Source organism: Montipora foliosa, chromosome 11 (genome assembly GCF_036669935.1).
Source record: "Montipora foliosa isolate CH-2021 chromosome 11, ASM3666993v2, whole genome shotgun sequence".
In the NCBI taxonomy this organism is placed as follows: Eukaryota; Metazoa; Cnidaria; class Anthozoa; order Scleractinia; family Acroporidae; genus Montipora; species Montipora foliosa.
The window spans coordinates 29,861,963-29,884,462 of NC_090879.1; the positions used below are offsets into that span (position 1 = coordinate 29,861,963).

The 22,500-nt window shown below is 39.5% G+C and overlaps 1 pseudogene; it reads left to right on the top strand.

Moving 5' to 3' along the window:
* The first annotated feature begins 11,786 nt into the window (after positions 1-11,786).
* Positions 11,787-22,500, top strand: part of LOC137976876 (uncharacterized) — an 11,066-nt pseudogene continuing 352 nt past the window's right edge.

A 22,500-nucleotide genomic window follows, 5' to 3' on the forward strand; every position in this document is an offset into this window, starting at 1 on the left:
CACGAAAATTTTTTGACCAAACGAGTTGATTAAGGTCGAACTCCCACCGTGAAAAGATGAAGAGGTTGAAGTATCTAGCGTTAGCGACCCTTCGAGCATAGTCTCTTTCGATCTTCCTTGGTAAGTTGGGAAGAGGAAGAAGACTCTGCCAGCCGCCTCGACATTGTTCGACATTCTTTGATTTACCGCTCATCCAAAGAAATGGATGAGTCAGTCAAGTTTCGACTTGACAAACCTGTTCTTTTAAGTTATTGCGCATGATCAATCGCCACGCATCATCAATATTTTTGGGAATTTACAACAGCGTGGCAATTTTTAACTGTCTGAGGGCCTGTTTACATGGAGGTAGGGTAACCCGTCTAGGTGAGTAACCCGCCAATGTGGGGTAACTCCCCTGTCCATTTAAAGTCTTATTTTTTCAGCCTGGCATTTACATGATAGGCGAGGTAAGCCGGCAGGTCTGGTAGACCGGGTGACCCACAAAGCCGGGGTCGCATTTTGCCATGAAAACACTTGAAGGTGAGGTAACCCGCCAACTTGGGGTCGGCTCGTGTCACGATATACCGCCTTTGGTGAAGGCGCTGCAGTATTAAAAGTGATAACAAGAAGTCACAGCACTAAAAAGTTGAAGCAAGAGAAGCTAATGAGAGTGAAAGAGCATTAACCGCCAAAATGCATCCTTCACCCACCATTCTTCCTGTCTACGTACTTAGCAGTAGTAGTAGTAGTAGTAGTAGTAGTAGTAGTAGTAGTAGTAGTAGTAGTAGTAGTAGTAGTAGTAGTAGTAGTAGTAGTAGCTAGTAGTAGTAGCAGTAGTAGTAGTAACGCTTTATTTAAACACGGAAGAGTTTCAGAGTTTCTCATGTTTCAGAGTTTCTCATGTTGTAATTAGAGTAATACTGAGTGAAAAGACGTTAAAGATAATCTGGGGCATGTCCATTCATTGTCTTATACATCATTAAGGTTTTCCGTTTCTTTCGTCGAATTGGTAGCCTCTCCCAGTTAAGGGTAGTTAGGAGGTGGTTCGAGTTCGTATCAAAAGGCAATTTTGTAATTACTCAAGCTGCACGATTCTGCAATTTTTGGAGTTTATCACTCAGGTAACCACTCAAACAGTTCCAAACCGGGCTGCAATAATCGAAATATGGCACAATCGGAGCGTTATAGATTTGAATGGCAGGGTCGCGCACGTTTGAGGGCACCTAAAGCTGAAGATGCTTTCTTGCATATTTCTTCAACGTGCTTGCACCAAGTAAGTTGAGCATCTATGGCTCAGTTTACTTTAATAGTTCCGTTAACGTTTTAGCCGTTAGTGTAATGTTTGTGTCATCAGCAAACATCCTTCGTGCAGAGGCCCGCAGGCAGTTGGGGAGATCATTAATATAAATTAGAAATAGCAAAGAACCCAGTATACTGCCCTGCGGTACGTCGCACCTGAGATCGCGAGCAGTTGATAGCTTGCCGTTGACATCACACCTTTGGGTTCGGCCACTTTGGTACGACAGGAACCACCTGATAGCTACCTGGTCAAAACCCAAGAATGATATTTTACGCAAGATGATTTCGTGATCAATGGTGTCAAATGCATTAGTAAGGTCAATGAAAATGACGCCATTTAATAACCCATTGTCGATGTTAACTGACCAGTCATTTGTCGCCTCAAGCAAAGCAGTAAGAGTACTGTGTAAGGAGCGGAACCCTGATTGGCAACTTAATAGTAATTTGTTCTCACATTTGAGAATATGCCGAATAGAATATTATCAAGACCAGTGGCTTTTTTATCATCAATTTTCTTTAAAAGGTTTAATACAATATCGATACCCGGAGTTTGCAGAGAGAAAGATTTATCAGTGGTTTCCAGATAAATCTAGGATTTACATCTACACCAGGAATATCTTCTGCTAGTAATTGCGCAATATGTGTAAAGTGTTTGTTAATAGTTTCTTCTATATCAACCGAAACACACTAAAATAACTTGACATAGCCTGGATAAAGGTTGTTTTTTTTCTCAGAATTATTCCTTTGTGATGCAACAATAATTTTATCGGTAAAGGAATTCCACATTACCATTTTTGAGTTTTACACTCGCGATTAACCCTTTCACCGCCAAAAATGCAAATTGTTAAATTATAGATTTTACTCTGTCTACTGTCAGACGATTTTACTGGTCAATGGGGAAGCCCTCGGGAGTGAAAGGGTTAAGTAAAGATTTCCCCGAAACACACTAAAATAACTTGACATAGCCCCTTTAAGCAAAGACCACGGCTACGGAAACGACAACGCCACAAAGCAAGAATATGATTAGTTAAAAAAGGGAAAATACTCGTGCTGCACGTGCAGCCCGAATTTCCGTGCACTTCTTTCCCGTACTCCACAAAACAAGATTGGAAAGGATTAGAGTGACGTTTTCGTCAACGTCATCCTTGCTAAACTCTATTTTAAAGTCCCTATTTGATAGACAGCCTGGTTGCAATGCGAAATGTAACTTTCGTTTGAGGGTGGGATGGCATTGTAAAGAAAGGAGTTGAATCGTAAAAATGTAATTTGTGATAATTGCAAATGAGCTTAAATTGCAATTTTGGCGGCACGTATCAGAGGTGTGGTGTGCTGTGTTAGTAGGCTTAGTCATTCTACGGTCAGCCTTCTCCGCGTGTGCAAGTCCAGTTCGTTTATTGTTATATCGCGTTGAAAATTTGTTTTATGCCTTCGGTAAGCTGTATAAGATAGCGTTTTTCGATAAGAATACCTTAGAACCTTAAGGGTCGCAGCACTGCCTTGGTCGAGTGTACACGTTCCCTGGTTTTTTCCACCTGCTGGTTTTTAGGGGTTTTCGTGTCCGGCTCTGATGAATTGCTCTTCTCTTTATAATAGAGTTTATGCATGAATATTTTTGTATCTATTGCAATGCTAAATAAATGGCACGATGACTTGGCTGGCCAACGCGCTCATATATCATCTAGCTGGAGTGCCTGTTTGAGTAGTGTAGACAAAATTGCCCATGTTCTCCACGCGAATTCAAGTTTGGTCGTTTCAAGCCAAATAATTTAACCCAGAAACGCAAAGGTCGTTTTTTATTTTCAACATGTCTAGATTAAAGCCTTTTCCCTCAAAAAATCCCAAAAAAAGAACATTGTTTACAGAGGTGGGATAGCAATCTTTTCCTTTACTTTCCAAATCACCGTTTCACTGCACTAAAAATAAATCTACGCCGATTTACTGTGAAACCTGGAATAACTCTAACGGAATGTTATACAGTTGCATCGAGAAAGACAGCGCGAAGACAAACCAGTAGCTAACCTGGTAGAAAAGATATCTTTTGCCAAAAACAAAAGTTTATTTTGATACGGGCGGTTAATAACAAGTGCTGAATAGTGAGATCCCAGCGATCCTGGGTCGTCCCAGTCCTTTGTCTTTAAGGGGTTGGGTTGGACAAACGGGTTCATTTGACATAAGAATAATTTTGTCCGTTAGTCCCCACAAAAGGAATGCAATGACCCAGGACTCATTAACACCTTTGCAAGAGCCCATGGCTTCACCCAGTTTGGGATGATATTCAGCAGTGCCTAAGCTATAACATGCCCTGCACACTTTAAGATTTGGTATTCTCCTTCAACTTGTAAAATTGAAGTTCTACGAAAATTGAGGCCCCTTCTAATGAGCCAGGCAACAGTGCCAGCTCGGTTGCCTAGATCTTGGTCTGAGAACCCACGACGTCGGCAACTGGACCAGCCTGCCCTGTCATACGAAAGGCGTTGGTTTCTACAGAAATTGTGATGTTTGGTGCTGTGTCGGTGGACAAGTAAATCAAGAAAATTTGGTTGATCGAACCGGTTGCTAAAGGTGAACTGCGACTGTGAAAAGACTAAATGGCTGAACGTTTCGAGGGTTAGCCCTTTCTCAAAGTGAATTTGAAACACACCAAATTTACTGGTAAGAGTGAGATCTCTGGGCAAGCTTCGTCTACCGCAATCACATTAAGGGGCCCTTAAAATCAATATGGCAACTACCATCACAGTCTTTCGAACCTTCTTTATATTAAAAATATTCAATTTGCACAACGACTACGATTATTATTAATTTTTATCAAATAACAAATTGGAAATCACACTACATACAAAGATAAGTTCGAGGATTGACCCCAAACCCCTCCCACATTTGAAGGGATTAATCAATCGAATAGAAAAATTACAAAGATGTTCAAGTCTTGCAAATGGACAATCATTTTTGCTTTCCTCTCTCTGAAAGTAAGGGTTTTTTTATCATCACCCTGCCCCCCATAAAAAATGCATAGCTTGGATTTTTTAATTTTTATTTTTATAAGAATCCACAAGCAGTGGACCATCTGGGGAATATTGTACATTCGATATAAACTGTCCATAGCTTTTTGCTTACTACCCTTAAAGTCTGTAGTCTCTGTAATGGAAGCCAGTGATATTAATGTTACCTGTTAAAAGCTGATTAGTCAGTATTAACTAAAACTACTCTATCAATAATCTCTATGTTCATTTCTTTCGCAAATACTTGTTTCAACAAACGTTTCGTGAATATTTCGGGGACAATCAGTGCAGTTTCGAAAAAAACTAAACAGTCGTGGGAGTGCCTGCTGCCAAAGTTCTTTGTCAAAATCAATGCTCTTCAGGTGCTCATCAACAGATGCCAAGTTTATTGCCAACATAAAAAAATTGAGGTAGGGCACATTCAAAACGGCCATCATAGTCTGCACCTGATAAAAATACTCGTGTGTATTTTTCAACACTACATACCCATTACGAACATGTAAACAATTACCTGGGACCAGAGCGAACTCCTTTATTGTTTTTTCCTGTGTGTCCAAGTGACTTTGAACTCGGCAGCCTCTGGCCCACAACAAGAACAATGCACAACGGCATCAGAGCTTGCGCCAACATAGGGCCAATCTACAGACAGAACCAGACCAGTTTCGGAAAGAGAAACTTGCTGTAGCCAAGAAGTTGAATGGTAAGCTTATCGGTTGACTGCTGTTCTTATACTCTGCCATCTTCATCAGTTTTCCTTAGTACAGACAGCATTCGTGAAGCTGTGATAATAACAACCCTGTACAATGCCCATGTTGAATCACTGGATTGTCCCACACTTTTTTTTTGGGCAATAATGTTACTTTGCTCAGTACTCCAAGATAATTCTCTGACAAGCTGTTCACACTGTTCTTGTACAGTCGGATAAACCTGAGAAACCATTTCAGCTTGACAAATTAAAGACATTGGTTCTTCAGCCTTTTCAGTTGACACAATTTCTTCATGAACAACATGACTAATATCTGGTTCCTGACTTGCACATGACAAATGGGGATTTTTATACAACAGGGTATCACATGCAGTTTCCATTAGAGGCTAATGCAAGGTTTTCCCAGTCAATGTCAGCGAAATGCATAGGTGTTCTGTCTTTCAAAGAGCGAGGATCAAATGAAGAACGATGTACAACACTTTGTTGTTATCTCATACAAAAAAAAAAGACTTAGCTCTATTTTTGGCTTTTTAAACTCTGATCTCTGAAAGCTTTTTAGGGTCATATTATTTCCTTGCCCCAACTGACGGATGTCGTCAAGTCTGGGGCAATGATGTGCAAATTTTATTTAAATTTCCTTTTCTCACTTCTGATGCAATATGATGCAACAAGGCACCGACATGTTTGCATACCTCACCCAAGCTACAAAAAAAAAAAAAAGAAAGAAAAAAAAAGATTTTTCACATGTTAGACACGTCCTCTTTTGCATGCTAAACTTTCATCAGAAAACAGTTGATGGTTAGTCAAGTATTTATTTGCCAGAAATACACTCTATAAGGAACTTATAACATAAAAAGTAGGAGGAAATGTTTGGAGGCTCTTTAAACTGTTAAGCTTTTCTAAGAAGGTGTCCCGCTACTTTACTAAATATATCACTAAGTTTCATATTTTAGCAACAAAAGAGCGCGATAAAACTGAAAAAAATACAACTATCTTGGTTAAAAAATTTGAAAGCAACGACGTTTCCACGTTGGCTTAACAACATATCAATGCAAGTCAAAGTGAATAAACTTGGGTACAAATAAAAATCTGAAAAGAATTCTTAAGAGATACAAATACGGTGGTAAAAAATACTATAAGTAAAAAAAGTTTCATATTGTCAGGGTTTGGTGGCTCTACAACCTTTTTCAGAAAAACGGCAAATCAGCAATAATATAATCAAAGGTTCAGTATTTTCCACGCAGAATCATTATTATATAAAGCTCTCTGACCTTACTGTTGACTTACCCAGCAACACAGTTACATTCGGCAGTCACCACTTCACCACTCTCTTTATGTAAACAAATCCAAAGCTCTTGTGGCTTACTGTATTATGAGTTCTTTGCTGTGGGACGCATTTACCCCGAACAAAACAGTACTTGGGACCGTGTGACAGTGTGGCACTCCACATTGAAAACATGTCCAGAGATTTCAGAGCTCTTTCCCTTCAAAATCGCCTTTGGGGTATCCTTGAGACATTTATCAACCTCTGTCATCACTGGCATCCGGAAAATTTGCATTCTCGACCACTAAGGCCTAGGGCAAACGTCGAATCTTAGTCGAACCAGGAGCCCATCTGGAGTGAGCAACTTCCCTACAGCGTCTGTGAAACGGCGTTTTCACAAGTAGGTTTATTTTTAGACTAGCCCTTCCCGCGAATTAGGTCAAAAAACAAAGGCAGTTCCGGTTCGATGACCCTATGACGTCAGCTTAATTTCTTGTAATTGGTCAGCGGGCTCCTGTGGGAGTCTCATTCGCGGGAAATTCAATCTAAAAATAAATCGGTCTGTGAAAACGCCGTTACACGAACACAGTAGATTTGTAGGCTCCGGGTCATGGGTTCCTGGTCGAACTTAATTCGTCGAACCTATTAATTTTGAAATATATAGGTGCATGAATGGCTGGACGTTTGCAGCAATTAAGTTCGAGTCAAATTAATTGGTTCGACTCCAGCATGAATTCGACTTCCTAAGTCGAATAATGCAACATTGTTTCGGCGTTTCAGCAAACACGGTTCTAAACACAAGATGAACTCAATTCATAAATCGTGCAAATTTTACAAAATAATTGATTCAAATGTGGTGCACTGCACAAACATCACAAAAAAACCGACTCCTCCAATGCACGTGCAGGGTGTACAAAGGTATTGTTTTGGCCCACTAAATATGCAAATTTGTGACGTTCTCGTTACCGTCGCCGTCGCCTACTACATGTTTTCAGAGTTGCATGTGATGCAAATGTTTTCCTTCTATTTTTCGCACTGAATCAACAACCAAAGAAAGGCGCAACGAGCACTGTATTTCGGCATTTCGCTAGCAAGTCCTTGCAGTGACTAGCCGTGCATCAAGTGAATAGCACGGGGACACGTGCTTGTTCCCATGTACTAATGAAGTGCATCTTGTGAAATAGGACCGACATAGGTTTGACGTTTTCTACCACACTGGAATTAAGTGGACTCTTTGTCGAACCAATTTTTGATAAATTCGACGCGACTAAGATTCTACGAGTGAATTTTTTAAAATCCAAAGAGGTGTTAGGCAGGGTTGTCCCCTCTCACCCTATTTGTTCGTTTTAGCGGTTGAAATGTTAGCCAAGGATATCCGCAGAAATAAAAAAATTGGCGGTTTTCTGATAAATAATGAAGAAATAAAGTTAAGTCAATATGCTGATGACACAACGTTAGTTCTAGATGGATCAAGGGTTTCTCTAAAAGCTTGCCTTCAAACTCTGGACGACTTTTACAAAGTTTCGGGTTTGAAATTGAATGATAAAAAAACAGAGGCACTATGGATTGGAGCAAAATGTGGGAGCAGTGATGTTCCTTTTCCTGAGAGGAATTTTAAATGGCCAAAATACAAAGTGAAAACTCTAGGAATCTGGCTTTCAGTTCACCCGGAGGAAACCACTGATTTAAATTACGACGAAAAACTTGTAAAGGTCAGGAATATATTAAGCACTTGGAACTACCGCAGATTGACACTGATGGGTAAAATAGCAGTACTTAAAAGCCTTGTTGTCTCGCAACTTGTTTATATCTTATCACCGCTACCTTTAAATGTAAAGGCTATTAAAGAAGTAAACAAACTTCTTTTCGCCTTCCTGTGGGATGGTAAAGGAGACAAAATTAAGCGAAACACTATCATTAATGACTATCCAAACGGGGGCCTAAAAATGATTGATATTGTTTCTTTTAGTAAGTCTTTGAAAGCCAACTGGATAAAAAAATATTTGGATGCAGAAAACCGAGGCAAATGAAAGTTGTTCTTTGATCTTGAGTTAAAGGCTTTCGGCGGAAAAACAGTTCTTACTGGCAACCTTAACACAAATGACTCTAAAAATATTCTTCAATCTAAAGATAGCTTTATTAGTGAAGTTCTAAAAATTTGGGCAGAAATTAATTTCGAAGACCGAATAATTTCAGAGAATCACTTTCTCAACCAAAGTTTGTGGTATAATTCGCTGATTAGAATTGACAACCGCCCCGTTTACTACCCTGAGTGGCATTGTGCAGGTGTTACCATAGTGAAACACTTGAAGGACGATTTCAATAATTTTCTTTCTCTCACAGAATTGCAGACTAGGTACGGAATAACAGTTTGCCCTCTTAAGTATTGCGGAATTTTGTCCACAATTAAACAGGGGCACCCAACGACCAATTTGTTGTAAAATGTATTATTATACCCCAGTTAATGAAAATAAATGTTATTAAGGCATTTTTAGGTGTTTTTTAATGTTGCTGGGAAAACATTATCTGTTCCTTTTTCCCAGCAAGACACACAAGAAATTTCCCAGCCAGCTAGATAGAATTGGTTAGTTTCCCAGCCAGCTGATCAAATTTATTTCCTAGCCAGGAATTGCGCGCGCTTTCAAATCCCTCGATGCAAAACGACCGAACAAAAGCGACAAAACCGGGACAAAACAGGTTTTTTTTCCGCAAGCGCAATCACTCTGACCAGCCGTCGTATGTTTGTGACTACTCTCTGGGAGAGGAAAGGGGTTCTTTTTTTTTTTTTTTTTTTTTAGTTAGTCGTCCTCAGTCTTCAGAGTTTCTACTGCCAGCTCGGGTTGAAATGCTAGAAAAAGTCAGTTTTTCCCAGGCAAAACCTCTATCAATAATAAATTTCCCAGCCAGCTCATCGAAACACCTGTATTTTTGCCAGCCAGCAAGATTCCTCTGGGGAACAGATAATGTGAGGAACAGATTCGTTGGGTGCCCCTGATTAAACTCTTATGGAAAACACATCAAAACAGCTTTGTACCCAATGATCCTAAAAACGAGTATGAACGTTTTTCAACTAAACTACTGAAAGCTCAAAAAGCAAACAAACTAGTTTACACAAAACTTATATCCAGGAAAATGGTACCTCCTAGGCAGGCTCAGCAGAAATGGATAACGGAATGCGGTATAGAAGACGAACAATGTATTAAGTGGCATGATACTTACCTACTAGCTTTTAAGTGCTGTACAAGCACAAGACTTCTCGAATTCCAGTTCAAGGTTTTGCACAAACGAATAGCAACTAACGAATTCTTAGTTAAAATCGGCCTAAAAGACGACCCAAACTGCTCCTTTTGCAAAGATGAACCAGAAAAACTTAGCCACCTCTTTTGGTCCTGTCCCAGAGTGACCGCTTTTTGGACATTCTTAATACAACGCTTTATTTCGTCTCAGATTATTCCAGAAAACTACCAATTCAATTTTCTTATAGCATTAGGTTTGATGCCAGACTCCTCCAAAAATCATTGTCAAATGAATTTTTGCCTCCTTTTAGCAAGACACTATATCTGGATTTGTAAAAACAATCAAAAGCTACCAAAGGTAGAAGGCTTTTTCAGATATCTTAAGTCGACCTATCTATTTGAACAAAAGTCTGCAGGCACCTTACAAACAAAGTGGGAATTACTCAAAACTTTAATTTAGAAAACCGCCCTTCTTTTCCTGCCTCTTTTACTTTGATAAGTCCCTAAACCAACAAATCCTTCACCGCCTTTTCGCAACAGCCTTGCAACTGACAGCCATTAAACTTTAATGCTTTGATTTTCTTTTTGGTAGGGGTGGCAATGTATACTGTTTTACTGTAAATATGTAAATTTGTCTATCCTGTAAGTTAGTGTTTGTTTTGTGTGTGTAAAAAATAATAATAATAATAATAAATAAATAAATAAAATAATAATAAAAAAAAGAAAAAAAAAAGGCCTGACTTGTTTTCACTTGTTTTTTTTTTTATGTTTTCCTTGTTCTTTAACACTAGGCTTTTAGGAACTGCAAGCTTGTACGCGTAAAACAGCTTTTCACATAGTTCGTTCTTATTTCCTGATAGGTTAAGGTCTCTTTGACGGAGATGCTCTTTTAGTTCAACGACAGTAAACTTGTTCAGGTTGTCAGGCGACTGTCAGTTCAGTCGAAGAAATGCTTCAACGCTGTCCACCATTTCCAACCGTGACGGGAAGTGTTGCCCCCTCACCGGCCTCTGGCTCGCTCTCCCCACACTGCAGTGCGCGCTGAAATATAAGCAAAATAGCGTATTGTTCCCGGTATCACACGAAACCTGCCGTGTTGAGCCATGCCACTTTAAATGACAATTTCTTTACACAAATCTTTCCTTTGATTGTTGGGCTCACTTCAGCAAGCGGGAATTCCCGTATCACGGCCGCTGAAAAGGGGAATCAAAATATTTTTTGCCAAGGAAGTTAAAAATTATCTGGAGCACTCGAAAAGTAAAGCTATGCGTCTTGGCTTAATCTTTTTGCTTCACGAGTCAAAATCAGCCCTATTCAGTCTTCTCCAGAACAATTTCCGACTCTACTTCGAACATGTGGTTCAAAATTTATAGCGAATAGCGAATTGAGATGTCCTCCACAACTAGGCTGCCATTTTACAACTTCATCTTGTTAGCTGATTTATCGTTGTCCCCGCTTCAAACGCCAGTTTACCCATATTTTTTAATGTAAACTCGCATTTCAATTTAAATCCGACTTACTTTATTATTAAACAGCACTCTATTCTGTGTAGAAGTCTCTTGAATAAGAAAAACAACGCTAGGAAGGCAAAACTATCTTCTGCTCCTTGCAAAATCTCTAGTTCATCGCCACACTTTTGACTCGCCATCTTCGTTTCATTTGCGATCCTTCGCAGTGTTTCCCGTTGTATTGAGACAGTATCGGTCATAAAGAAAGGCAATGCCCAACCCTTTCAGATGACTCATCATCTTTGCATTCATTGCCTGTCGTCCTTTTGGAAACAGACGATGAATATTAACGATGCCAGCACCAAATCCGCCATTTCTCATTTTCCGCGCTTCGAATGAATTTCAAGGGAATTTTCGGGATGCTGAGGCGCATGCGCAACATTAGTCTCCTTTGTTGCTAGCGACAAAGTAAACATGATTTGTAAAAGTTGAGTGGGTAACAGAACTGACGTCAATGCGTTTCCGATCATGTCCACTTTTGGACGCACCAATGCGCGGCAGCCGTTCAAGCCATCAAGCGCATAAAATCTGCTTTTCAAAGATTGGGATTGTTTAAAAGTGAGTTTACTCAAAAGTGATTCACTCTTGGTTTGCAACCTAATTCACGTTTGGTTGGTTGCTTGAATGTCTCTTATCTAAAGAATTAGAGTGTCCGAAGTATTACTAGTATACGGATTTTGAAACTTATCTTACTGCAAAAAATTCCTTTTTTGAACGCATCCATGCTTGGCTTAAACTTCCTGCTTTCTATAAAATAGCAGCATTTCCTGAAAAACTGGTTTTCGTGGTGTAGTCGTGTAACATTTCAAGTCATCGTGCAAGGTTCAGACTAAAAGTTGAAGACGGTTTAGTCTGCGAAAACACTTACCTTCATTGTCATTTATTACGCTTTTGAGAAGTCAGTAGGCTCAAACATGGGTCAGATTATTGGCACATCAAACACCGCAGACGTGAACAAGGAGATGACCATGAAGACCGTTTCGCTCGTAAGCCACAAAATGTTAAAATCTCTCCCAGTTGGCTCTTTAAGTTTTCTGGAGAGCGAAAAGCAAGCCAAACACTTGTTCGAGAAGTTTGCTGGAACAGGGGCCAAAGACTTAATCGAAAAAGGGAGGCAAAAACACGGTATGCCAGCACCTGCGAAAACGAAGGTCGTGTTGGGGTCCGAAGGCAAAATTCGTTCACTTCCTGCTGACTGTGGGATGTTTGCAGCAGTTTCAACAGCCTACAGTTATCACTATAACCTCCGAACTTCGCCGGACGACTGGTGGTTTTGTGTCATTAAACGGGTCGCTTGCGCGATCGACGCGAACGCCGAGAAAGAGTCTGTTCGCAAGATGTTTGTCGATCATGAAGGAAAGAAAGACATAACTGTTTTCATGGAAGAACGCGACATTCTCAAAGTCGACTACGAATATTTTTTTGACGAAATAAACGAAAGGAATTAGAGAAAACGTCAAGGTTCCGGAGTTTGTGGATGGAACGACGGCAGATTTTAGCACTACGACACCAGTGCTGAAGATTGTGTCGCAAATTCACACTGATGTACTCGGTGAAGCAGTATTTCAAATATGGAATGGCCGTGGGATGCGGGATTCCCCGCTGTGGAGATGCCTAGGAAAAACCGAGGAGGATTGGGCCAAAATTAACTTCCAAGTTAAAAGTTCTGAGGACACTCTCCTTGAACCAATAGGAAAAGGACCTTGCTTGGGTGAGGCATGGTGGAAATGTGTTTCGGGAAGTGTTCCCACACACTTTTGCTGAAAACTTAAAGGGGGAGCGAGCCGATACAAAATGGTGGAGCCACATCGTAGATTTACCAAACCGCATACCCTCAGGTGAGTTTTAAATCGTTTCACAGGCATCCCTGACCAGAAGCCCATCAAATATTTGATGGTGCTCCCGCCCTCACAATAGCCATGTTGAGTGGGATACGAACGGCGATTTTAAAAAAAAACATGATAGTGCCAAGGGAAAAAGAGGGGATAGCTTAATAAGTAATAAGAAAGCTGATTTTTATTTGTCTTCTCTGTTATAGCCTAGATTCGCTGATTAATCTACGTTAATATAACCTAACTAAATAACTGCTGATCAACAGAAAGATGGGAGGGGAACACCCTATCGTAGTTATGTGCACTTTTGCCGTTTTGAAAAGGAAACATTCTGGAGAAAAATGCTAACTTCACATCGATCAATACTGAATTTTACGTTCTAATCCTCGTACGCTCAGACGAACCGCACAATTAGTTTCCTCTTTAAAAACATATAAATAACCTAAATCCAACAACTTGATCGTCTTGGATGCTAAGGCAGTCCCAACTTACTGACCTTTATTCAAGAGTTCACACCAACAATCATAATAACACAACAAAACAAACTGAATCGAACTAAATAAATCGCTAATTTACAAGACCAAGCGGACTAGTTACTTGTAAACCTTAGACGCAACTTGCCGAGAATATATCAATACATCTTAGCTTTCGCAGTATCGGACTTCCACCGTCCGTAAAGCTTGAGTACCATTTCTGAAAGATTAGGATTTAATGGCAGAGGTGGCTCCACCAGACCTTAAACTATGACAGACCGTTACAATTTCATGATCCACCCCCTATTTCCTTCCTTAGGCACTCTTTTAACGATTTCCCTACATGTGGTATATACTAATTTAACGAAACCATATAACGTGTAAGAATTGGAGGTCTTAAATAATCTTAGTGGACGGAAAAAGAGCAACTGAACTGGGAAAGTTCAATATTACATATGGAGATATACCTTTCTAAAAGGCGCAAACCGGGCAATACTGGCATAGCTAAACCTCTTAATATAAACATAATGTAACTTCCGGCGATATATGTCCTTTTTAGCCCTGAGAACAAACACTCTAATATGATCAGGAAAAAAATCAAGATGCACGGGCGCGATGTTACGTAAGTTCATTATCAGGAATAAAGCCCCCGCAAAGGCCTACGAAGCAGATACAAGCATTTACGCCTAGATTCCCTAAGATTAGTAGAAGGAACCAGAAAAATTATAAATAATACTCTAATAATCTCAGCAGATTATAGGCGCCCTCTTTTAACAATAACTGGCTTATCACGCCTAGCTGCCTCCCACCAAATTTATGACCAAACGGAATTATCAACACGAATTGGGCACCGTGTACTTAGGCCGCCGAACGAGGGTGGGAAAACCATATTAAGAGCTGCTTGAGTTCAATCCCATAAAGAGGCATATTAGCTAGAACTCTTACAAAAACCTAAAAACAGACTTGCAAAGCGTAACGGGAAAAGGAGGCACCGGACGGCCCGAACCCGGAAAAAAAAAAACAACAACATTCCATAAACTTCAAAATCTCTTTCTTGTATCTCTTCGTTGCGGTATTCTCTTTAGGCTTCAGTAATGTCGAAATAAGCTCTCCTAGGCCTGGCTTTACAATAACCGGTATGCACCTCGCACTGTGCACAGGATGAGACAAACATCTGTAACGAGAAAACAAACGAAATAACAGAAATTATTAAAAACTGGATCATTGGATAATGCAATTCGAGAGTTTTGATTGGCTAAGCCATCATGGGTTATGAGCCATTATACCATGATCTACAAACACGGCAAGCATGTGCGTGATTTTTTGGGCCTTTTTTATTTTATTGTTGTCTAGTTTCCTATATTTTGGGGACGTTTTTGATAAAACAATTATTCAACTCGCGCTTGTTGGATATGAGATGATTTTAATAAGCCAACTCGGCGCTACGCGCTCATGGAATAATTATTAAATATGAACCGCTAAACCAGTCACATGATGCAAAAATACTTCTCTTCTAAATCCCATTGCTATTACAAACTTGCTTGCCATTAATATCCAGGTGATCACCACACCCTGTGGCGCTTGCATCCGAATATACTACATCTTACATCGGCCTTACATTGCGATTCTCATGATGTTTCGACTGTGTATGTAGTGAATACCCGGACCCAGATTATCTTCATTACAGGTGGTGACAATGACCACTGGACCATGGAAACGAGGTAAAAATAGTGTATTTATGCCAAAGTGGCTAAGCCTGACATTGTTTTTTTACTGATCGATGGGTATTCTTGCTCAGTGTTTGAGAAAGGAAACGCTAATTGAACGGCTTAAGATGAAACGAAATGACTCGTCGAAACATCTTTTGCAGAAAAAAATGAAAGAGAAACGAAGGTGAGATGTGAAAACATCTTTCCAAGATGACCAAACTTTCGTGCAGTGGTGCACGTAAAGGTCACTTTGTCACGTGCGCGACACGTGAGATGTGCACTATATCTCGACACTTGAAAATACTTCCAGAAGTGCAAAAGTTCCTTGAGGCCATGCCAAATGAATCCATAGCACGAGAATCAAATATTTAAAATATACCATTTGTGTGTAATTTAAATACTCGCAGTAATATGCACCCAATTGTCAAAATAATATATGTTATTTGCCAGCTGGGAGGTCCGTATGGGAAAAAACTGTGACCGAGGCCTTGAAATTGCTGCTTTTTCAAGAACGATGTCACAGTTTTTTGCTATACAGACCGACCCTTTGCTGGTAAATAACTTTTTTTTTTTCCTCTCCCCTCCCCCATCCCTCCTCTGAAATCACTTGTTTTAATTGTTGACTCGCACCGCGCTTGATAGTGAATGCAGTATTAAAGCGACTTACAAACTGAACGTTTCAAGAGAAATTCCATTTCCAAACCTCTTGTCTAATGAAAAATAACCTCTGTATGTAAACGGAGTCGGTGTAAAAAAAAAAATGGAAATTTAAGGTCATCAAACAAGCTCACGCATTAAGGCTAGGTTTCCGCCTGCCGTGAGTGAGCAGGCCGGATGAGAAAAATTCCACCCGCTCCCGGAACCAATCAGATTGCAGGATTTGTTGAATTCCCCCACTCACGCATTGAGAAAAAAAATAAAAGAATTATAATTCTCTGTGACCAAATTTTGGAAAGTACCTATCAAAGACATACAGTAAGCAAAATCTATTGTGCAACTTCAAGTACATTACCAGTATGACTTGGGCTGTATTGAATCTGAAAAGTTGTGTTGAACGCTATGACTTCTGCAGGTAATTCTGTTAACATGAAATATGTTTGTCTCGACAAGCTTGATAAGGCAGTGTATAGATCATTTCCTACATTTACAACTGATAATTACGGGGAAGTAATTAATTTCCTATCATAATTATAATTATATAATGGCACATAGTGACATAGTTGCACATTCACTACCAGCATTTGAGCCATACACTAAAACATCACCTTGACAGTTGTTTTACTAGGATCAATAGGATGTGTGAAACAGGATTTTTCTAGGTTATGTCCCTGCAAAGGTTGAACTTACCGGTACCAGCAATATGCCATGCGGTGGACTAGACTTTTTAACAAGAAACTATTTCAAAAAACAAAAAGTAGTGTTTCGTTTCCGAATGGAATACTATAGTGTGGGTCACTTGGCCTGTCATTCTTATTTCGCTTCGTGTATTGAAACTCTCAAGAAATAAAGATAGAAATGTGAACTCAAACTCTCTGAACGGTGTTCCTTGGTATCAACATGCATAATTAGCTTTTAAACGCACAACGCAAGGCGCAATAGAACGAGACAACAGACGTATTGGCGTTTTTTTGAGGGGAACACTGCCTTGCGGCTGGTTAGCCTATGCGACTTCCAGATTGCGTGACGTAGAACAACCTCACTTATCTCCCAGCACTACGAGCTGAGTGGTAAACAGCACGTGCTGGATCGGACAAGAGTATTGGTTAGCGAGCGATGTACCAAGGCAAACGAGCCAACAAGCTTGGTGGAAGTCACCGTACAGGAGAGGACCCAATTTTTAAAGGGCTAGGTCACGCTGTTTTAGGTAATTTTGTTTAAAATTGTTAGTTATGAGCTCTAAACGTCAAATTGGCAGAGCAAGAGTCTTTCATTTGCAAAATCACGGCCACATAACAATTGAGAATGATTTTCCAGCTGTTTAAATGACATTTTGATATAAACTGATATAAATTTGAAAAAAGGTGGGCCGACGTTTTTTCAAATTTACCCAAATGCAATCCACTTCAATCCTCCCCCAGTTTTGTCCATCCTTGTCCCTTCTTAGCTTTCCTGTGTTTTGTTTGAGTTCTTCTATAGTTTTGAGCCGTATTTTTGTTATTTCAGTTAATTCTATGACCATTTGATCAATGCTGAAATTGCCTAAAATTGCGTGACCTAGCCCCTTTAATGAAGGCAAAGCGATATATCCAACCCATCCCCAAAGGGAGGGAGGGAAAAACTTTAACAAATTGCAAACAGCTAGTTGGTTTACTATAGAAGACAAACTGCCAGGTGAACCTTGGACGGCTGACTGAGGCTTTTATAGCTAGACTCTGTCTATTAAAGTAGCCAGTTGCACAGGTTCTACTATGTAGCAGGTAGGCATTACACGTGCTCTTTAGCAATAATGAATGAGGCTTTAAACAGATTTGGCCAATGCAGGTGTACGTTATAATCTGAGATCTGGGAACAAAGTCTTTATGTCCTCGTTTTATTTACAACAAAACCGTTGATTTTATGACCTTGAACGGCCGACTACAAAGAACGCGAGTACGGTCACGTGTCATTAATCGTATTTTACTGATAGGGCAGTAAAATCTCATTTAAAGAGAAAAACATATACTCGTTTATGTGCACAATACATCGAAGAATAAAGTCTACAAATACCTATTTTACCTTCAAATACTTACCCCTGCATAACATTTCAAATTCCGTTTCCGTGAATCGTCTCATGATTACGTGTTACATACGAACCATGGCAATTACTAGCTTTACAATCACTGGTTCCTCGTTAATCCAATTTATTACTAAGACTTGTTTGCATTACTAATTAACACGAAAAGGGATAACTTGGGAATTTTTAACAATATATCGCTTTCATCTAACCCAAAATCATTCAGATATTCAAAACGTCCTATGCATAATCCATTTTTCTTTCGCCTTTGTGTTTGTCAGCATTATGATTTGGAATATTTTAGGTTTACGTGTTCACAAGTTTGTTTTTGTATCTCGTAGATGTTTAGATTTCCAATTACACACTCTGTTTCGATTGGCCACTCTAACTCGCTGCTGTAAATAGTTCACCCTAAATTCAAAATAGTTACGTTCGTTTCGTTTCTGAGAAAAACAAAACATTCTTTTACAAATCATACCGGGTATTCCTGATTTCTGCATAAAATTTAAGTTTCATTTTGCATTTACCTGTTCATCCACGCTTTTTGGAAAAGTGGTACATACACTGTACCACGTGCTTAGATTTAAACGCATACCTGAGGTAGATATTTTTTTGTTGTGTTTTACGAGGAAGTGATCTCCCTTGCTAGTAATACGATGAAATGTGGATGACCTCGGTACGTTGTTACCCAAATACGTTCCTGCAAGTTTCCTCCTTTTTCTGCTGTTATAAAATAGACGTCTCAGCCTTTCTCTGTAATTCTGCTTGGTTCTCGGGCACGTCTATGCGATGCTCACGCAAATCAAAACAAAAGTAAACAACTTTTGCTTATCGAGACCTGTATTTCTCCTTCGGAATGAAGTCTTTATTATCATTGAGAATCAAATAACTGTACAGCCTTTCAAACTACATCAAAGTTATTTTCTAAAGAGCTGATCACATTTTCCACTGATGACATCAAATCTTGTGAAACTAGAACAGAACTATACACACAAGATGGCAGTGAACACGATCGCTAATATGGCTATTTGAACAAAGGATATAAGCTAGACCATTACAAGAAACACAAACTGTTAACAATGAAAAAAAAGAAAAAACGTAATAGACAAAAAACTTATCTCCGTAGTCAAATGGTACACTGAGCGGGAGGCTATTTGTTCGCGGTGAAAATGGTACAAGCGTGAGGCCATTTGTTCGCTGTGCAAATGTTTTTACTTTGTCTTCAGAAGATTCCAATATAGCGTCCATTTGTTTGTGGAGTTATTTTCTTTGTCGCTGTCATCTTTAGAGTAGTTCTCAATAAGGTACCCGCTGCTTATTAAAGAATTAGTGTTTTGACTTGTATCACTTTCAATAGTTGCGTCCATTTCAGTTACATTCGAGTATATTCTTGTTTCATTCAGTTCGCGGAACGACCCGTTTCGAAGCTGACGCTTGACATCTTTTAGTGTGGGTCTACCGCGAAAAGCGTATGCCTTTCTTTGTATGTGCTTTGAGCGCCCCAAGAAGAAATCGATTAAGCCAACGCAATGCCGATCTTCAGTAATCCAAACAACGCATCACAGAGCTCTTCATGATCTTGGATTACGTGGTTTGCTTTAAATAACCAAAGTAAACAGCGCCACGTGGCTTCTATTGTGCATTACCCAATCAAAACACCGCCACGTGCTTTCTATTGTGCATTGCCCAATCAAACACGGCCACGTTTTTCTATTGTGCATTTTGCTGCACAGAAAAAAAAAAAACTGAAATCTAATGAAATTGAGCAATACCTCGTCATGAGTCTGGAAATATACCAAAACCTGGCCCACCAGAAATAATCTTTACCCACAGGTGAGACCAACTCCCGTGCCGATACCAAACGATCACTCAAGAGAATCTTATCAACAGATTTAGAGATACTATTTACCCGTCGCTCAGAAATCGTAATAGTTCCATTAACGGTATTTCATGTAATCCCCAACCATTCGAGAACTTGACTCGGACAGCATTGAGACTTCTCATCATTGGTGAAAACCCCTACTTCCTTAAATCAGACCAAATATTAGTAGCTAGGACTGCACAGGTGTCACGGTCGGAATCTATCAACCAGCCATCATCAAGAAATGAAGCAATATTAACACCGTTGAACCTCGAATACTTCTCAAGCGGCGTAAGACATTTTGTAAAAATGTAAGGTGCAAAATATCGGATGGAAGATTCCCCTGGAAACTCCCATGAAAACCCACAAAACCTCAGATGATCTGGATGAATTTCAATATGCGTGGCTACCCCGCTTTTAAGATCAAAAGTTATCATAAAAGAACCCTTTTGGAAATAGGATAAGGAAATCTTCTAATTTTCGTACTTGACTCTATGCTTAATGAGAAAATTGTTAATGTAACAGAGATCAAGAATAAACCTCTTTTTACCGTTGGGCTGTATGGACACATTAAAAGGAGCAGCTATTACAGAACTCAAGTTTGCTGATAGAATATTAACTGGCAAAAGAAAGTATGACCACATCTCACAATCCCTTAAGGAACTTGGTAGGCTGCCCATAAATGAAATGCTTCAGCTCAGAGACGTTACTATAGTATGCAAATGTCTTCATGGCCTCGCTCCAAATTACCTCGAAACCAAGTTGGTCAAGCGCTCCACCAATGATCCATCGCTACAACACCAGGCAAAAGAATAATATCGTCATTACCTTTAAAAGAACATCAACAGCTCAGAGGTCCTTCTTTGATCATTCCATATCCTTATGGAACAACTAAAGTGATAACACCAAAAACAGTTCAAACGTTACTAGTTTCAAACGTTCCGTCCGACGTGAATTTTGGGCCTGTTTATAAATTAATTGCAGTTTTATATTTTAATAATTTACCCATATTTTCCCTTGCATTGCAGCTTTATCAGTATTTATAATACTTATATTTTTGTAAATTGGTATTGAAAATCCCTTTTGGGAGATACTAATAAACGTATTGTATTGTATTGTATTGTACAACATCAGGTGGCCTATTTAGTTCCATAACCCTACCTGAATGTAAAAGCTGCAAACTCAGAATGATCCAAAGCTGATCTATTATTGCGGGATGTAACCCAGGGGGAGTTTGCCGAAAAGGCAAACGGTAACCCTCGCATATAACAGATATGTCCAGAAATGCACTCAATCGCAAGAAAAGCAAGCATCACAAAACGCTTGTTAAGTATTAACGAAAATAACAAATATAGCAAAAATATCAAGTGAAGCAAACGACAGCAGACAGAATAACAATTCTTCAAGGCAGAGAAGGGAAGGGGGCTCCACAAATATAACAAAAATAACGAAAATAACAAATTTAGCTAAAATTACGAATCAAGCAAGCAATACCAGCAAGAATAACACTTCTTCAAGGCAGACAAGGAAAGGAGGCCCCAGAAATATAACGAAAATAACAAATTTAGCGAAAATATCAAATCAAGCAAGCAAGAGACACAAAAATAGCAATTGTTTAAGGCAGACAAGGAAGGGGCGCCACAAATATAACGAAAATAACAAACGAAGCAAGCGACAGCAGTAAGATAACAGTTATTCAAGGAAGACAAGGGAAGGGCGCCCCACAAATATAATGAAAATAACAAATATAGTGAAAATATCAAATCAAGCAAGCGAGAGACACAATTTCGTAACATTGGTTATTAGCTATAGCAAGCAACGGGATTGGTGGCTGACACAGTTGTCCTTTACGGAACCTAATGAAACTCATGATTCTTACACCAATGTTCTTCGCGATATCGGAATTGTTTTCACAAACAATTCGCTAGGGTCTGGTGTTAAACTTCAAGTGATGGCATGCAGTTGCGAAAAAAAGGGGGAAAATAATGTTTCGAATGTATGCGGGAAAAAGATAATGGCATGGCAAAACACTAATAACGGATGTTGCTAAGTGCAAAGCTGGCCTAGCGTTAGCCAACTTGAGGGTTTTGGGTTACTTTCTTTGTTTTGAGTCTTAGGGTCTTAAGGGTCTTCGTTTTCAAGACACCCCCATCAGTTAATCGGGCCGATTCAGAGCCCGACTTGCCAAGGAAAATCACGATTGGTTCGATTTCCAACAATTGTGCTGTCCATTTGTACACAAGCAAATCCTAACGTGTACGAGCAAGCCATTAAATCCGATTCGCCAGGTACACAAAGCTTCTCCGATGGGATCAGAGTGCATGTGATCTCATCTGTTATGTTGTAAGTTGTCTTTAGTGCGCTGAAATGGTTGCCTTAAATATTCAGTCGACTAAATCGTTTCATCTCCTAGTTATTCCGGTTAAATATCGTCGACCTCCCCACAAAACCGCATTATTATCTTCTGCTAATTAAAACGTCATTTTTAAAAGAAGAAATTTAATTAAAACCTGGCAAGAAAAATCATTCAAACTAGGGGATTAAAACACCTTTTACGATAAAGGTGTCAATAAAAAATATAATCCTCAGGAATTATTTACATTGGAATGCTACAAGTAACTGGGTACCCCGCGGATATACGGGCAAATTGCCTGCTATCTCCAAAGGGTAACAAGGTCCTGTTTTGGTTGCTAAGAACCTCTGGCTCTTTGTGTGTTATTATAGCTCAGAATGAGATTTACTTGTAGCGTAGCGCAATCTGAAAACGAAGACTTCCCTTTGCAGGTTTTATACTTAATGGTAAGAGAAAAATCAAAGGATGGATCACCGAATTTTTGGAGGGAACAATCTTACGAGACATTATGGATGAGGGTGATTTTACAAGTGGGCTGGTTAGTGTTCCAGTCAATTTAAGTGATCTG